This window comes from Myripristis murdjan, chromosome 1, assembly GCF_902150065.1.
Source record: "Myripristis murdjan chromosome 1, fMyrMur1.1, whole genome shotgun sequence".
NCBI lineage: Eukaryota > Metazoa > Chordata > Actinopteri > Holocentriformes > Holocentridae > Myripristis > Myripristis murdjan.
The window spans coordinates 32,888,527-32,904,907 of NC_043980.1; the positions used below are offsets into that span (position 1 = coordinate 32,888,527).

At 40.2% G+C, this 16,381-nt stretch overlaps 1 long non-coding RNA gene across 1 annotated transcript in view; it reads right to left on the reverse strand.

The window, feature by feature from the left end:
- Positions 1-16,381, reverse strand: part of LOC115366162 (uncharacterized) — a 202,167-nt gene that overhangs the window by 89,377 nt on the left and 96,409 nt on the right. The window lies entirely within an intron of this gene.

Below are 16,381 nucleotides of genomic sequence, written 5' to 3' on the forward strand. Positions count from 1 at the left end.
AGGTGGAAAAAGTATACATGCATAGGCTGAAAAAGGAAGGAAAACTGCAACTGTCCTTTAAGTATAACATGCATGTGTTTTTGGTTAGATAAACAATGGTGGAGCTGTCCTTTAATGCTCTTTGTCAGACCTCTCTAGGCGATAACTGCTGGTTGATCTGGCTTGGCTGTCACGACCAAAGCGATCAGCGTTTTTGGCCAGCCCTTGTCTCTCAGCCTAATAGCTGTACACCCTGAGAGAGCTCCTGTGATTGTCAATCAGCACTTTAGCTTCCAAACACCATGGGATAATTAGCTTGTCTACTCTGCCTGCCAGACTTGGCAAGACCTCCGTGGGTTTTCTCTCTCTGTTTCATTTTCTATATTTATTTATTTAGTGTGCAACAGACAACAGAAATGTTTTGTGAAGATTTTTTTTTTTTTTTTTTAACAAACAATGGGGATTGTCTCTGATGAGTAATTATATTTATTTAGTTATTGGGTCACTGTGTTGTGTTATGAATGTCCGGTAAAAGTTTACAGTAAGAGTACATGAAATAACATGAACCTCATGCATTAAACTTAAGAATCATCAGGAATTAACAGTTTTTCAGAGTTCAAAAGGTTTTCATTCATGACCTCATGCATGAACAACACGTTAATTAAAGCATTACAGTTATACCATTAAATTAAAATATACCATCATGGCTTACAATTTATTAAGTATGATCTTGATGTAGTCTTTGTTTGCAAAAAACAAAAATCAAAACTGGACCGCTGAACTAAAACCAACCAATTACAACACAGAGCACATCATGAAATCATAATAATCATATTTATAATCATAATCAAAAAGTCTCCTAATCTTTGAGGTCAATTTGACTCCATTCATTATTTAGCATCTTTAAATACATGATTAACACTGTTTTTTGGCTCCATATTTAATAACCTTTCCTAATTTAATCAGGACTTCTGGGTAAACATAAAATTAACATGATGTGTTTTCAATGTCCCGTGCATATTTGGTACCCATAGGTATTTCACTCGGGTCAATTTAACCCCAGGCTTTTTTAGCTGTATAAAACATTTTAAAAAATATCAACATTTTACACACATTTGTTTTGGTTGTTTTGGATGACACTGAGGAACTGTAACATGCCATTTATAATCTTCAAAAAATGTCCCTCTGCCCTAGGGCCCTAATCTAATATAACCACACCTAGTGTGAGAACCACATGATATGGAGGAAAACAGGGGGTTATTTAAAGGGCTATTTAGGTCATCAACAAGACACATAACCTGACACATAAACTCATCTAAAAAAATTAGATTATAATCATTTTCTCAGGGTTTAAATTACTGGGATTAAAATGACCCCAATTTACACTGAACCTGAGTAGATGCTTTAAAAAAAATGTGTTAACTCAAAAAGGCATAACAATTGTGATTCATCACAAATGTTTTTTTTTTTTCATTCTATGAACAAATTTGTGATTTTAAGATTACAGAATTCAATCTGTTAAATTAGAACATTAGGTCATTCTACCAATATTTTTTTTTTTTTTTTTTTTTTTTGTAACTGTGAGGCCCTGTGTTTGTGTGATGTCACATTTGTAGCTATGTCCTTCCTCTCTCTGGGAAATTCAACATGGTGTTTCACACTCGAGCTGAACTGAAGATTTTCTCTGCAGTTTGGATTAAGCTGTTTGGTGAGTTGTTCATTTTTCTCATTATATTTTACTGATAATACCTTTATCATGCTTAATGCCTTAACACAGAAAAGATATCTGGTTGATCCACCTAACATTAGTTGAAAACTAAGTGGCTAGGGAGTAACGTTCATGTTAACTGCAGTGATTTGCCACAATTTCAGTTCAGTTGAAAATGGTAAACGTTGCGGGCTTGTTATCGCTTGACTTAAATTGTGGCTTTGTGGTATTGAGAATGAATGTTTTATGAGGTAACTTTTTTTTTTAAAGAATCTTAAAAATTGCAGTGTGCCATTTTGCACCAACATGTTGAGTCAGTCTGGTAAACATAAGGGTTAGCTAAAGGATTAAACCATAAGAGGTACATAATCCATTTGACAACAGCCTGTTACGCAAGTAAGTTTAAAAACTGCATGTCTTACCCGTGGCGTCGCCTGGCCTGGGCATCCGGGGCTCTAGCCCCGAATGTTTTTTCTTTGGCCCCGGATAATTTTTCCTCCTCTCTGCGGTTTACTACGAAGTAGGAATATAATATCACCGTGCGCATTACACTAAAAAAGACAGTTTTTTTTTTTTTTTTCCCCGTTTTCAGTGAACGCAACAGCGGCGAGACGCTCAGACCAATGTGAGAGGAGTTGTGTGGCAACACCGTGTTTTATTGGCTGACAGGTATCTTATCTGTGATATGAATCTCAGACTCACTGTCACATATTAAGCAATAAGTCCCTTGAAGCCGTGGGTTACAGTGATTTTTTTAGTGCCCCTCCGCCGTTGTAAAATCACTGTAACTCACGGCTTCAAGGGGCTTATTGCTTTTATAAAACGGTTACCCTACATATAGCCCATAAAATAAACACAAGAAAAATTGAGAACTATTCATTCTTCCACCAAGCAAGATAGAGTGGACAGAATGGTTGCCAAGCAACACAGACGCTAGATTGCTTTTTCATCTAGCGCCATCGTCATGTCACATCAGGCTATGTGGGCTCGTTAATGTTGAATTGGATATTTCCAGTAATAGTGCAATTGTTAAAATAGTGTTCAGTTATGTTTGGATCCCTCTTTGCAGGGACGGTGGCGTGCGCTTCGCGACAGGTGCGTTTTTGCACAGACGTATGCCTAACGTCGGTTGTAACAATAACAATAATAATAAAAAATTGCGGTTGCCCTCGTTCGCCCTGCGTCCCATATGAAGCTGCACGTCAAACCAGACTTTACAGACAAGCCCCCAAGGTGTGTTTGAACTTCGTGCCTGAAAGTGCTTCATCTTCTGGCAGTCTACCTCGATTATGGATCAGTGGTGGGAAGATTTGTCACGTCCTTCTCGGCGGAGTTTCTTTACCACACCGGCGAAAACATTGTTGCTGGTGGTGAATTCACCGTCTTTTAACAGACACCAAGCACCTCCTCCGACCACTCATCCAGGCTCAGGCCACCCAGCAAATCAAAATTCACCACAAAGTCTGACATTTTGTTTACAAAAGTCTTGAAACAAATGTAACCTGACGAGGAAGTTGAGCGCAGAGTAGTTGGTTGCTAGGCAACGCTATGTCCGTTTACAGTGGCGCAGGGATATTTTGTGCTGCGGTCTGTCTGTGGGTTACACTGATTTTACAACGGCATGGAACGCGGCTCAGCCAATCACATTTAAGGATGGGAAGCACTGTAAATGGCAAGTGAAAGAAAGAAGGAAAGTGACAAGTGAAATAGAGAAAGCAGCAAGTGAAAGAAAGAGGGAAAGCGGCAAGTGAAAGAGGGAAAGTGGCAAGTGAAAGAAAGAAGGAAAGTGGCAAGATGGTGAGTGACCAGAAGATGAAGAGCAAGAGATGGAGAGAGAGCAGAAGATGGAGAGACAGCAGATGATGAAGAACAAGAGATGGAGAGAGAGAGCACAGAAGATGGAGAGGAGGAGATGGAAAGTGAGATTGAGAGAGAGCAAAAGAGAGAGAGCAGAAGTTTGGAGAGACATTTGTATAATGTTCATTGTTAATTCTGAAAATAAAATGCACAAGAAAGCATAAAAAGCATTTTTCAGGGGAGAATACCCCTGGACCCCCTTACAAGGCAGTGGGCTCAGCCCCCAATGTCCTGAGATTCAAGAAACGCCCATGCGTCTTACTAACTTTTCAGTCTACTCTTCTTTATTTTCATACATGTAAGTTAACGAGCAAACCAAACAAGTTTTACCAAGTGTATTCATTTGGTTAGACCAGTGCCTCACAAACTTTTTTCACTAATGTACCACCTTTGAAATATCCTTTTTTTCTGCCAAGAACCCTAAAGAAGCCAAACGTAAGAGGTCTGATACAGCTGTTGGGTTTGCATTTTCCTTCTTTTTCACTTGTTTCTACTTGTTTTCAGCTGTATTTCTGCTACATTTCAACCATAAATACATTTTATTGAATTTATTATAGCATAGGCTAATCATTTTAGGAATTATGCACAACTGATATTTTTTTTCAATTCATTTTTTTTTTTTTTTAAATCTCATGCTGCCCCCTGCAAAAGTCCAAGTACACCCATTTGAGACTGGGTTAGACAAACCAAATCTCAACACAATGTTATGCTTCAGATTTACCGTTAAGTTAATGCTAAATATTTTCATGACATTTGTCAATTTTGTCAATTTTTTGTCTTTTCAGGCTGAAGGTGAAACAGCAGCCTAAAAGCGGGATCCCCAACCGGGTATGTTGTTCACAGGGGTCAGACTATGAAGCAAAATGGTCTGAAGATTTGAGTTTGAGAGAAATTAGTTTGTCTTGGCAGAAAATGAGAGCCAGCCAGGGTCAAGCCAATCTGAATGTGATGGACCTGGTCCCTCACAAGTTCTTTTGGAGCATGTTCTCCACACTGAGAATAATTCGTCTAATATGCCTAAATGTGACACATTAACAATTATGCCTCTTTATTCTTGAAAATGAACAGTGTTCTTCGTGTATCAGAGGTAGCTGTGCAAGAGATAGTTGAACATATCAGGCAAATATTTTCACTGTCAAAATCTCTGGTGCGAGATGCAGTCATCAGTGTGTTACAAGAGCATGATCAGTTAGTTGATGATCAGTGATATCTACTGCAGAAGGTGAAGACCTTCTGCAGTAGATATCACTGTTGAGCTCCACAGCTAAGTGAAGGAAAATCTTTGTGAAGACTACCTGCCCGGTGATAATGTCAGTGCAGTTTACCTTTGATTTGCCTGGACAGAATGCAGTGTATGTCCCAATACTACAGACACTTCAGACAATGTTTAAACATACCACTCTTCTTGATAAGATTCAAGAAGAGAAAACATTTCAATCAGGTATGTATGCCTTATGAAGATGGAACATACTTAAAAAAAAAAAAAAAAAAACAAGTTGCTCTCAACCACAGGAGTGCTCACTGATTGTTTGTTACTGATTGTTATTTTGTATTTGGATGACACTGAATTAGCAACTCTGTTGGGTACAGCTAGAGCTTTGTGGGTACAGCTTTGTGCAGTATATTGTTTACTTGGAAATATAACCAATGATTATAGGTCTAGCCTAAATGTCATAGAGCTATCTTTGTTATGCAAAGTACCAGTTCTGCAGAGATGTGGTTATGAAAGGGTTCTCTAATCTCTTTTGAAAGACTTGCTTACACTTGAACAGGGTGGTATTTTCATTGAAACAGTTGGTCAGTCTCTGTGACACTATCCTGTGTGCTGCAACAGATAATGTGGCAGCCCATGGACTTGCAGGTTTTGTGCAGTCTTTCAATGCACAGTATGTCTATCAATTCTGTTGCTGCCATTCAGACCAAATCCAGTCCAGTCAAGCTTCTCTTGGCGAATTGAGCATGAGAACAAAGGCCGGCCATGATCTACATGTGCGGAATGCAGTGCAGGTAGATGGTGAAAGTCATTTTGGTGTGAAAGGTTATTGTGTTCTCAGCAAAACATTAGAGCCTTTTTATCCAATTACAGCTTCCCTCCTGACATAATGCATGATTTTTTTGAAGGTGTTGTGCCTGCAGAGTTGGCGGCATTGACTTTGGACCATATAAACAACAAAATTTGCACATTTCCATATCAGCACTATGATAAGCTTGAGAAATCACGACCAACACCACAGACTTACGCAGCTAAACAGACCATTGAAGGAAATGGACAAGAATATGCTGCTTTGCTGAGGTTGCTACCGCTGATGGTAGGCAGTAAGGTCCCTGAGGGAGATGAAGCATGGGCTATATTGATGGACCTTAAAGAAATTGTGCAGCCGGTATTGTCCCTGTCTTTCACGAATAAATCCATTCAGTACTTGCAGTCCAAAATAAGTGACCACAGACAGGGCCTTCAAGAAGTGTTTCCAGCCTTTCAGTGGTTTGGACAACTTGTTCACCTCTGGATCATGAGGTTTGAGAGAAAGCACTGCTCTGTGTGATAAATGACACACAGAATTTCAAGAATGTTTTGAAAACTCTTGCTAACAGCCATCAGCACATGATGGCCTATCACTTCAGTGCACCGTCTTTTTTTTTTAGGGCCCACACACAAGCATCAACTGTCACCTCTGTCCTAGTTACAACTCTGCCACAAGTGGCAAAGGACTTCATAGAGACAGACTTCCAACATTTAAGCAAATTGAACAGATTTTGCTTGTGAATAACTCTGCCTCCTTTCTTTGCAGGAACCATGAATGCTAGTACAGTGAGCATTTAAGATCATATGAGCTGATCTCCCAAAGGACCTTCTCTGTGCATCAGCTGTCAGAGTTTAATGATACAGTAAGTCTCACAGCATACAATATTGATAGGCACTTGATGTTGACCCAAAACAGATTTGTTTTAGTGAGGGATTCATAATTTCCTCCATGTGATTGCCAGGGTGTGAAACAATATGCAGATTCTAAGGTTTGATATAAATTGGTGTTTTTACAAACCTAGACAAGTGGTGAAAAGTCCTTGATTTTGACATGTGAAAACCTGAAAGAAACTTTATTTAATGTTCCTAAATTGCATATTCTATATTATTCATGTTTCTTTTTCAACACTAGGAAATGGCAGCTCCAAAGTACTTGCTTCATGTCGTCCCCTACAAAGACATTGTCAGGAAGGACATGTTCAGAATCTGTGGATGAGCTTAAAATAATGGTAAAAAAGAAGTTTAGGCTTGACTGTGACCTCAGTCTATCATATGAAAATCTAGATTTTGATGGGCATTTATGTTCCCTTGTAGACACTGCTAAAAGTGATGAGATCTAACAGTGATGCCAATTCAGTCACATAAGATGACACTGTCATCTAGCCTCATGTCCTAGATAGGGTTGAAAGATGGCCTTCTGTTTTTCCACTGCCCACTTTTTCCCTACAAGGTAGAATTAATTCTAGGCGAAGGAAACACAGTATTTGAGAAGATAGGGAAAAATCTAAAGATATCTAGAGGCCAAAAGCATGATATTCTTGAGGCACTTGCCGCAAAGATACATAGCTTCAAAGTTTATCCTAATGATAAAGAGGTCTCAATGGTTGCTGAAGCACTTGCCCCTATGCATCCTTGTCTAAATGAGCCAGGATCTCAGACAGGACAGTCTGGTTGAAGTTCAAGATGGGTAACTACTGTACTAGTAATGGAATGGAATGCCAACATTGCAACAAGTCATTTTGTGAAATTTCTTCCCCTCCTAGATATTCCATAATCAACTATAAGTCCTATTATTACAAAGTGGAAGTATTTAGGAGCCACTGCAACACAGCCATGATGTGGCAGACCAGATAAAAGTTACAGAGCTGGGTTGCCGAGTGCTGAGGCGCATAGTGCGTAAAAGTCACCAACACTCTGCTGACTCAATAACTGCAGAGCTCCAACCCTCCTCTGGCATTAACATCAACACAAAAACTGTGCAACAGGACCTTTTGCGAATGCTAAGAGAATGTTACCTGACTGACTGCATTGTGCCAAATGTAAAGTTTGTTGGAGGAGGGATAATGAACTAAGGAACTAAGACCCGTTAGTTCCAGTGAAGGGAAAGCTTAATGTTTCAGCTTACCAGGACATTTTGGACAATTCTATACGTCCAACTTTGTGGGAACAGTTTGGGGAAGGCCCTTTTCTGTTCCAGCATGACTGTGGCCCAGTGCACAAAGCAAGGTCCATAAAGGCATAGTTGGGTGAGTTTGGTGTGGAAGAACTTGACTGGCCCACACAGAGCCCTGACTTCAACCCCATCCAACACCTTTGGGATGAACTAGAACAGAGATTGCAAGCCAGGCCCTCTCATCCAACATCAGTGTCTGACCTCACAAATGCTCTTCTGGATGAATGGGCAAAAATTCCCCCAGACACACTCAAAAATCTTGTAGAAAGCCATCCCCGAAGAGTGGAAGCTGTTATTGCTGCAAAGGGGGGACCGACTCCATATTAATGCCAATGGATTTAAAATAGGATGTCATAAAAGCTCCTGCAGGTGTAATATATTGGTGGCCCAATACTTTCGTCCACAATGCATTTTGAAAAATGACATTATGATAGTGGAGGACCCCTTGGAAGACTCTCAAGGACCCCTAGGGTACCTGGTTACAAACCTGAAAACCACTGGTCTATTGCATGGACCTGTATTCCCTAGGGAGGCCATATTTTTGCTATTATAAGTTGTCATAATAGAGCTTATTTAGATATTGCCATACTTACATTTGATTTGCATTCATGGCATTCCTGTCATTTCCTGTTAGAGAAATCAAACCTTTTGGTTGTTTGATGCTCTCCCTAACTACTTGTCCACCCAATGTAATTGCTCCACTGGGGCTTAATCATAGAACACGTAAAACAGACACTGGTCTGACTGGCCATTGAATTGACTTGACACCTGCTAGTATCAAGTCAATTCTGATTCATGCCTGGGAAGTAAGCCCAAGAAAAGTTGATGCCATAGAATTAATGTGGCAGAGTAAAAAAAAAGAAACTGAATGGTTTTAGACCGTGATGAAATAACAGGTCTGCATTTTAAGATCTCTATAGCTGCTGATGTAAGCTTTTTTCTTGCTTTCACCTCATTTAATCACTGGATGTAAATCAAACAGAGAAAGAAAGCACTAATTTACACCTGCTTGAAGAGTTTAAGTCCCCATGGGGACTTAACAAGGCAGAGTGTCTTCTTGTGATGAGAGCGTAAAAGCGGCTTAATCCCTTTTTAAAAAGATTGTGACATAAAAACCTAAACTTGGTGGCAGATGATTAATAGAGTAGGATAGAAGGGAGTGCTGTTTATTAGCGACGGATGTGCTCTGACCTCACAGAGGGGAATGCTGTTTATTAGCAATGGATGTGCACTGCAGGCTATGTAAACCCAGGTGTGTTAGGTAAACACACACATATGCACATAAAAACACACACACACACACACACACACACACACACACTTCTTTGTATTTATTATGCCAGGGGTGCGACCTTACCCAGGTGTTTGTCAATGGGGCGTATGTGTCTGTCACCTTGATTATAATGTCTGGAGATCTAACTGACTGATTCATAGAGAAGGTGTCTGCTAATGATGCCCAAGGCCATAATCTTCAGTGCACTTCTGATTGAACTGAACTAGTTTGGCAACTCCCAAGTGCTTGTAGGTCAACATTTAAACCAACAAGAATGGCTCTATGAATCAAGTCTGATTCTGAATAAGAAATTTCAGAATTTTAGAAATTCAGAAAGAGATTTTTGCAAGGTCAGTTAAGCATTTCAGCAATCAAATGGAGTCCTAAAAAGATATGTGAATCTGCAAATCTCAGCACCAGGTTGATAGGAACAGGAGTCTACAACATCAGATAGGATATAAGGTGCAGGCTCTGCAAAGAGACCTCTGAAACAATCTAGTATAAGGTAGCAGGTTGTAAAATGTGAACAGGAACATCATACACTGAGGGTCAGAACCAGGTAGCAGGGATCGTGAACTGATCTGTGCCTTGTATGGGCTGGACCCACCAAAGGACAGATGGGAGACATTACAAAGGAGGATTAGGAATGATAGAGCAAAGAAATCCAGGTTTAAAGAAATACAAAAATATCAGACATTGTGGTAATATAGTTGCAATGTTGGTGAGGTTATATTGGATGTCCAGAGATCTGGAAGTAAAAAATCTCATTCATTTCCCAAAATGCAATGCTATGTGACAGGCCATCCATGCACTTCCAACTCTTGGATAACCATGAACTGCTCCCAGTTGAATTATCACAACAAAAAATAGCAACTGTGCTGAAATATTTTAGGTTAATTGAAAAAGGTCAATGGTATAAGACAGTGTACATCACAGCTTATGAAACAAGTATGAGCCTGACAGATCACTGCTTCAAGAAACATCTGATTGCCAAGATTAAAATTCTGCTGTTCAACTTCTGGTGTAGCTGAGCTACATAGCCTTAAATCAGGAAAATCCGGAAAATTCCGGACCTTGCAGCTCCACCCACCTTACAACTCAAAGAACAGAAAACAGCAGTTGGTACTGACAGCGACATAAGGGAAAAGGAACATGAGAAGCTGGGAAGTAGCAGGGACTGAAAGATTTGGAAAGTGAAGACCAAAGTCATCCCGGTGGTGACAGAAGCACAGGACGCTGTGACACTAGTGCTGAGAGAATGGCTCCAACAAAGTCCAGGAACACCAACTGAGATCTCCTGCTGTGTCCTGAAATTTGGGAAGTAAACTAGAAAAATAAATAGGACAAAGTAACTCATACTCTAATTAGGACACATCTAATGTCAATCTTGATTCCATAATTAGTACAATACACAATAACAAATACTATCCATTATCCACAACTTTCCTTTACTAATATCCATTATCCATAACTTATCCATTTCTTCAGAACATGATTCCTTGGCCCTCTTTATACCTGGTATTGGCATGCATCTCTTATCCAGAGTGTATCTGGATATCTTTAAGCTTAATTACATTTACGCCTGGGATTAATATGTGCCTTCAGTGTCCACATTAAGATCCGACTGCAATCCACACACAAGTCACATCCTTTGGTCAGGGTTCATGTATTAATTGTCCTTTCATAGAGTGACAGCAGCAGCTCTGTGTCCAGCAGAAACTCTCTGCCTACTGGAAAGTGTCACTTTCATTTTCATAGTTTAGACAGCACTGTTCTCTGAGAGAACACAACATAATGCAAGAGATTGATTCGGACCAATTTTATACTTTACACATGGGCCGTGTGTGTATGTGTGTGTGTGTGTGTGTTAGTAGGGAGGAGTTGCAGTAACACAAGACAAAGTGCAATGAAGCGGTAAAGACAAGAATCATAACAATAATAATGAAATATGTTTTTCTGCAGCAACATGTGCAGCGGTACAAATTAAATGTAGCATCGCGTCACAGTTAGAGACATTAATGGGAAGTCCTGGATGTGAACTGGTTATGTATGTGCATTTACACCTAAGTCCAGTTCAGTGACAATGCATCCCTGACCACCTGTGGCGGTGATTTGAGCGATGGGATCACACTTCATCCTCAATGTGTCTTGGGTGCATTTACACCTGTACTTTTATGTGGACAAGCGTTAGGCCTATCTGATTGCTATCCCATCACCCGAGATGTATGTTTATACCAGGTGTAAGAGGGTCTTTGTGGGACAGAGCACAATCAAAAGAACCTGCAATACATGGTAGATACCCAATACAGGTGCCTCTTTTTGGGATGAAGCATGGACTAAAGTGCTTTGCCTGGGCCTTGCCGGGAGCTGGACTCATCCACTAAGGTAGCGGCCAATGCAGGGGGAGTCATGGGAAAGCAATTTACAAACTTAACCCTAAAGAGTGGAGTGCCAGGAATAGCTAAGATACTGCACACCATCCTCAGATTCTCAGGTCTCTGGTAGGGGCCTCAGATTGAGGAAGATACACACACACTATCCATATGGGTGAGACGCAAATTATGTGTATAACAACTGTGTTCGTGTGTGTGTGTGTGTGTGTGTGTGTGTGTGTGTGTGTGTGTGTGTGTGCGCACCAGATGATGCTGTTTAGTGCTCTAGTCCTGTGTGTCCAAAACTACTTGCCCCTACAGGCCTGGACACACATTCTGTCAAAAGTTACTGTCTGCTGTGCCCTTCTCAGGTTCCCCACTGTCCCTTATTGAAAAAAAAAAAATGTACACAGAGTGAGTGTCCAACTTACTGTGTGGAGAAAATAAAGCATGCCTGTAACCTCGGCTGAACTTCAAAGTTTGTAGAGAAGTGTGAAAGATGTTTAAAATTTCAGTGGACACGAGCTCTGAAGTTCACCTTTGGAAGCTCTATCAGTTATCTTCAAAGAATACCTGTTCTTTTCCGTAGCCTTACAAAGATGGGACTTTGTGTTAAAAGAACGGATTCAAGGGGAGGACAAAATGCTCACACATCCACACTTAGAGACCTTCGACTTAAAAAGCAATGATCATTCATTCCTTTCATTGAATTTGACTGGAACTATCATTTTTCATGTTCATAGTCAAGGATACATTTACTATCAAGTTTATTGTTACATTTAAGATGCAGTGCAAATCCAAGGTAGCAGCCTTAAAGGACAAATCCAGCTTTGATTAATTTGCTAACCCATGTACAATAGAGCACTGCTTTACAATATTACCAACCATTTTCCAGAATATACCATTCATTTTTCTTTCTTTCTTTTTTTTTTTTTTTTTTTTTTTTTTTTTAAATGCTTGAATGCATTTTTCCTACCTTGCAGGTAGCCATCCATTTCCATGCATTTTGTTACAGTGCGAAAATCAACTTGGGTCTTGAAACCTGCTTGATAGGTAATCCATCACAGTGAATATCCTGCCTGAAATAATTTTTGTACACTGATTTGAAAAATCTGCAGGTCTTCTGGTGTTTCCTGGATGTTGTTATTCCAGGAAGAAAACATTCATTCAAATGTATAAACAAGTGAGGTATGCACTGGAAAATGGTTGTTACTACTGGTACGTATGTGCACAATGTAGTGCATAAGCTAAAATATGAATGTCTTTTAAATGATAAATTCTCACTCATTCAATAGGCATGTGAAAAAGTAGAATAAAATCAAGTATTATACCACAGTAGACTACTTTATGGTTTGCACAAGCTTCTGCAATAATCAGAGTCAATATCCATGCCTGTTATGCTGCACGTTCAGAAAATGGGAATAGTTACATCCAACAGTGATCTCATATGCATGAATTTACACTCTAGTTCCGTTCTTCAAAGGAGGAATATCAACATTACTGAACTATTCACTCTGATCACTGTTTACAAAGCCAGCGGAAGATGAAAGTACTTAGTGTTCATACAATATGCGGAAGAGCAGGGAAAAGGCAGAGATACAATGGAGGAGGAGATAAACAAAATGCATTTGATGGAGAGAAAGAAAAAAGAAAAGAAGGGGGAGAGGAATAGAAAAGACAATAATGAGAGAGACGCTTTAACTGACTGCAGAGATTCACCACTCGCTTCTACTCTTAGACCCTCCCTGTAATCATTTTCAGCATATTAAATTTGGATTAACAACAATAGCTGAATTAAAATACTAGCTGGCAAGGAAATTATTTTTTCCCTCACTAATGAAATTCATGAAATAATGTGTGCCACGATCCCACTACAAGATACACCCGCATATGCATAAACACACACACACACACACACGCACACACATACTGTACATATGAACCCAAAGGGGTTGATTACAGAGTAATAATGGGGGTGCCGCCTTGTCATTCATCACTGTATGAAAAGAGAGCTGTGCTGGATTGTTTACCTGCAATGTCTATGATTAGATATGGAAATTCACTAATAGCTCCTTAGGTGTAAACATACAGCAATTTGCAATGTTTATAGGCTGCAGATGGCCGGAAATGTGTGGAGACCACAAAAGAACCACTACTGATGACATACAATGGGAGGTAAACATGCACTGAAAAAACTCTCATGGTATGAAGGGAGTTATAGCCATGACTGGGAACAGGGGAGATAGAGAGAATTGGGTGACTATAGCAACAGAGACAGAATAGTGAACTGAAGTGTGTGTGTGTGTGTGTGTGTGTGTGTGTGTGTGTGTGTGTGTGTGTATTTATATGTGTTCAAATGTACGTGGAATGAAAGTAACTTCTCCAAATCCATTCAATACAAGGCACTCAGGCATAATCCACATTAAATCACATATACTCATACAAATGTAATAAAATTTAATTGAATGAGGCCACAGTGCTCTCTCCCTCTCTCTCTCTCCTATGATCCCTCGCTTGGCTACCTCACACCGTGATGTACTGAATTATTTCACGAGTCGCCGGCTCCTCTACAGAGCGCAGCGTTCACAGTAATGTTGTGAGATGTTACGACACCCCACCCTGTGCGCTTTTCTCTTCCAATCTCACTAAGACCCCGTAGGCCCGCACCATGATTGAATGAGACAGTGTGCCCGCACTTGTGTGTTTGTATGTACGTGTGTATGTGTGCACATGCGTGTGTGTCCATAGAAAATATATGTATGCATATTTATCAGATTATGCTAGTATTTGTCACGCTGTGAACGAATATCTCCATCTGAGATTCTATGTTTATTTGTAGAGATGCATGTTTGTCTCCTTGTGTGTGGTCCCGTGTCTGTGTGCGCATGTGTTTATGGGCATGTGTGTGCAATATGCGGCGTGACCGTAATCCTTGTGCATTCTCCCAGCCAGCTCCAGTCACGGTCAGCAGAGAGGGACTCTCCCCAATGCCAGTACACCACCGGAAAAGTCCTAAATCATGCTGACACGCTCTTGGCACACCCTGTACCAGCACCAAATTGTTCCTGACAGTATCAAATGCATCCCATTGGGTGTTCGACAGTGCTCAAGTCCCCTGACCTCTGCCTCTAATGCAGAGTCTTAAAGGTGGTTGCGTGGGGAGACAGAAAAAAAAAAAAAAAAAAACAGAAAAGAATTATTCTTGGAGTGAGGCTGGAGCGCAGTTGTGATTATTTTTTATTTCCTCTAGGCTAAAAAAATAGGAAAGGTAATTACTGCTGGGCTGAAATGAACCAAATCGAAAGGACACAGTGGAAAGGAAGTCTCAGGCAATGGAGCCCACACTTGCAGATCTGAATAGAAGGTCAAAGGTGCAAGCCTGAAGGGAACAAGGCATTCTCTTCTGTCCTTCGAGGACTACTGTCCAGATGGGGGATAGCTTATTCATAGTTAAAAGTGACTGTCAAAAGTCCAGTAAAGAAAGGCAGCAGCATATTGTCATGGTCCTGTGGTTTTTTGACTTTTCTGTTAATATTTATGGACTTTTGTTGGAATTCATGGACTTTTGTTGTTGCCTAGACTCTGTGTTTGGACATATTCTGTTTCTGGGTTCCCCGTGTTTGCTCTGCTTTTCTTTAGTTCTATTTCTCAGTTTGTATATCTTGTGTTCCTTTTGTATTGCCTTAGTCCTGGCCAGCCTGTTTTCCCTAAACACCTGTTCTGTATTGGTGTTGTTTGTTCTGCGCTCGTGTTACTCCCTGCAACACCCTTGCTGTCTTCCTTGTTAGCCAATCCTTGTGTTTCCCTCCAGATTTGTGTCCCCTCCGACTCAAGCCGTGTCTTGCTCTGGTGATAAGTCTTGTGTACATTTCCCACTGTTCCTTGTCAGTTGATTGTCAATGTTCCCTGGTGTTGCAGTTTGTTTTGTTTTTTTTTTATGTTTGTGTTTAGCTCCTCATGTTTCAAACCTCCCATTAACCTTAGTCTGGAAATAAACAGTTATTTTCTTGAGTTCCCCTTCCTGTTGTTTCTGTGTTTGGGTCCACCTGCCTGCATCACCCGTGACTCTTCACAATTCACAAAAACACAGTTTCATGTTACATTTTATTCAACAGGGCTGCAACTAACGAATCTTTTTTTTTTTTTTTTTTTTTTTTTAAATCAGTTAATCTACCAGTTATTTCTCAAGATTAGTCAATTAATCTCAAATCTTTCTCATATCTCATATCTCTGACACTGCTTCTTAACGAAACAAACAAACAAACAAACAAACAAACAAAATCTGGGGGCAACATGCAACATTTCATGTTTCTTTAATTACTTGATTAAATCTGAATTTTTCCAATGTGTAAGCCTTGCAGCATGCCCAAAAGCTGGGCAGCTGCTGATTCACGACAGGAACAAGCAGGCATGGAAAATGTACAGGAACAGATGGACATATGGATGGATAGATGTTTGTGTGACAGAGGATGTGCTTGTGTGGTACCATGTCAAAGTACAAAGTATACAGGCTACTATATTGCTGGGCTTCTGATGAAAAAGACTCGGTGATCAAATTCTTTCCCCCCATAGCTTGGGTGGCTTTATTCAGGTATCAATCCAAACACTGTGAGGCATCGACGAACAGCACGTTAGCCAACATATTTAGATAGTAGTTGGGGACGTTAGTGAGTCATTGCAAAACTACTGTTCAGTACTTATGGCCAGTAGTCGAGTTGTAAAAAAAAATTCAGGGAGTATGGTCATTTTTTGGTGGATGATTTTGAGTTTTTATTTCAGGGGGGATGCCATCCACCCTCACCCCCCCCTTAACTCGAGTACTGCTTGTGGCCCGCTTTTTGTTATTTTCTAGCTTTCCACTTTTATGAAACTATCGTTCCCAACATTAGGTAACACATACAGTGTTGAATCAAATACACTGACTGGCTGTTAAAATACTTACTTGAACTGAGTTGCTGGGCCTGCTGGTGGCACTAAAGGAACCTTCAAGGTTAAT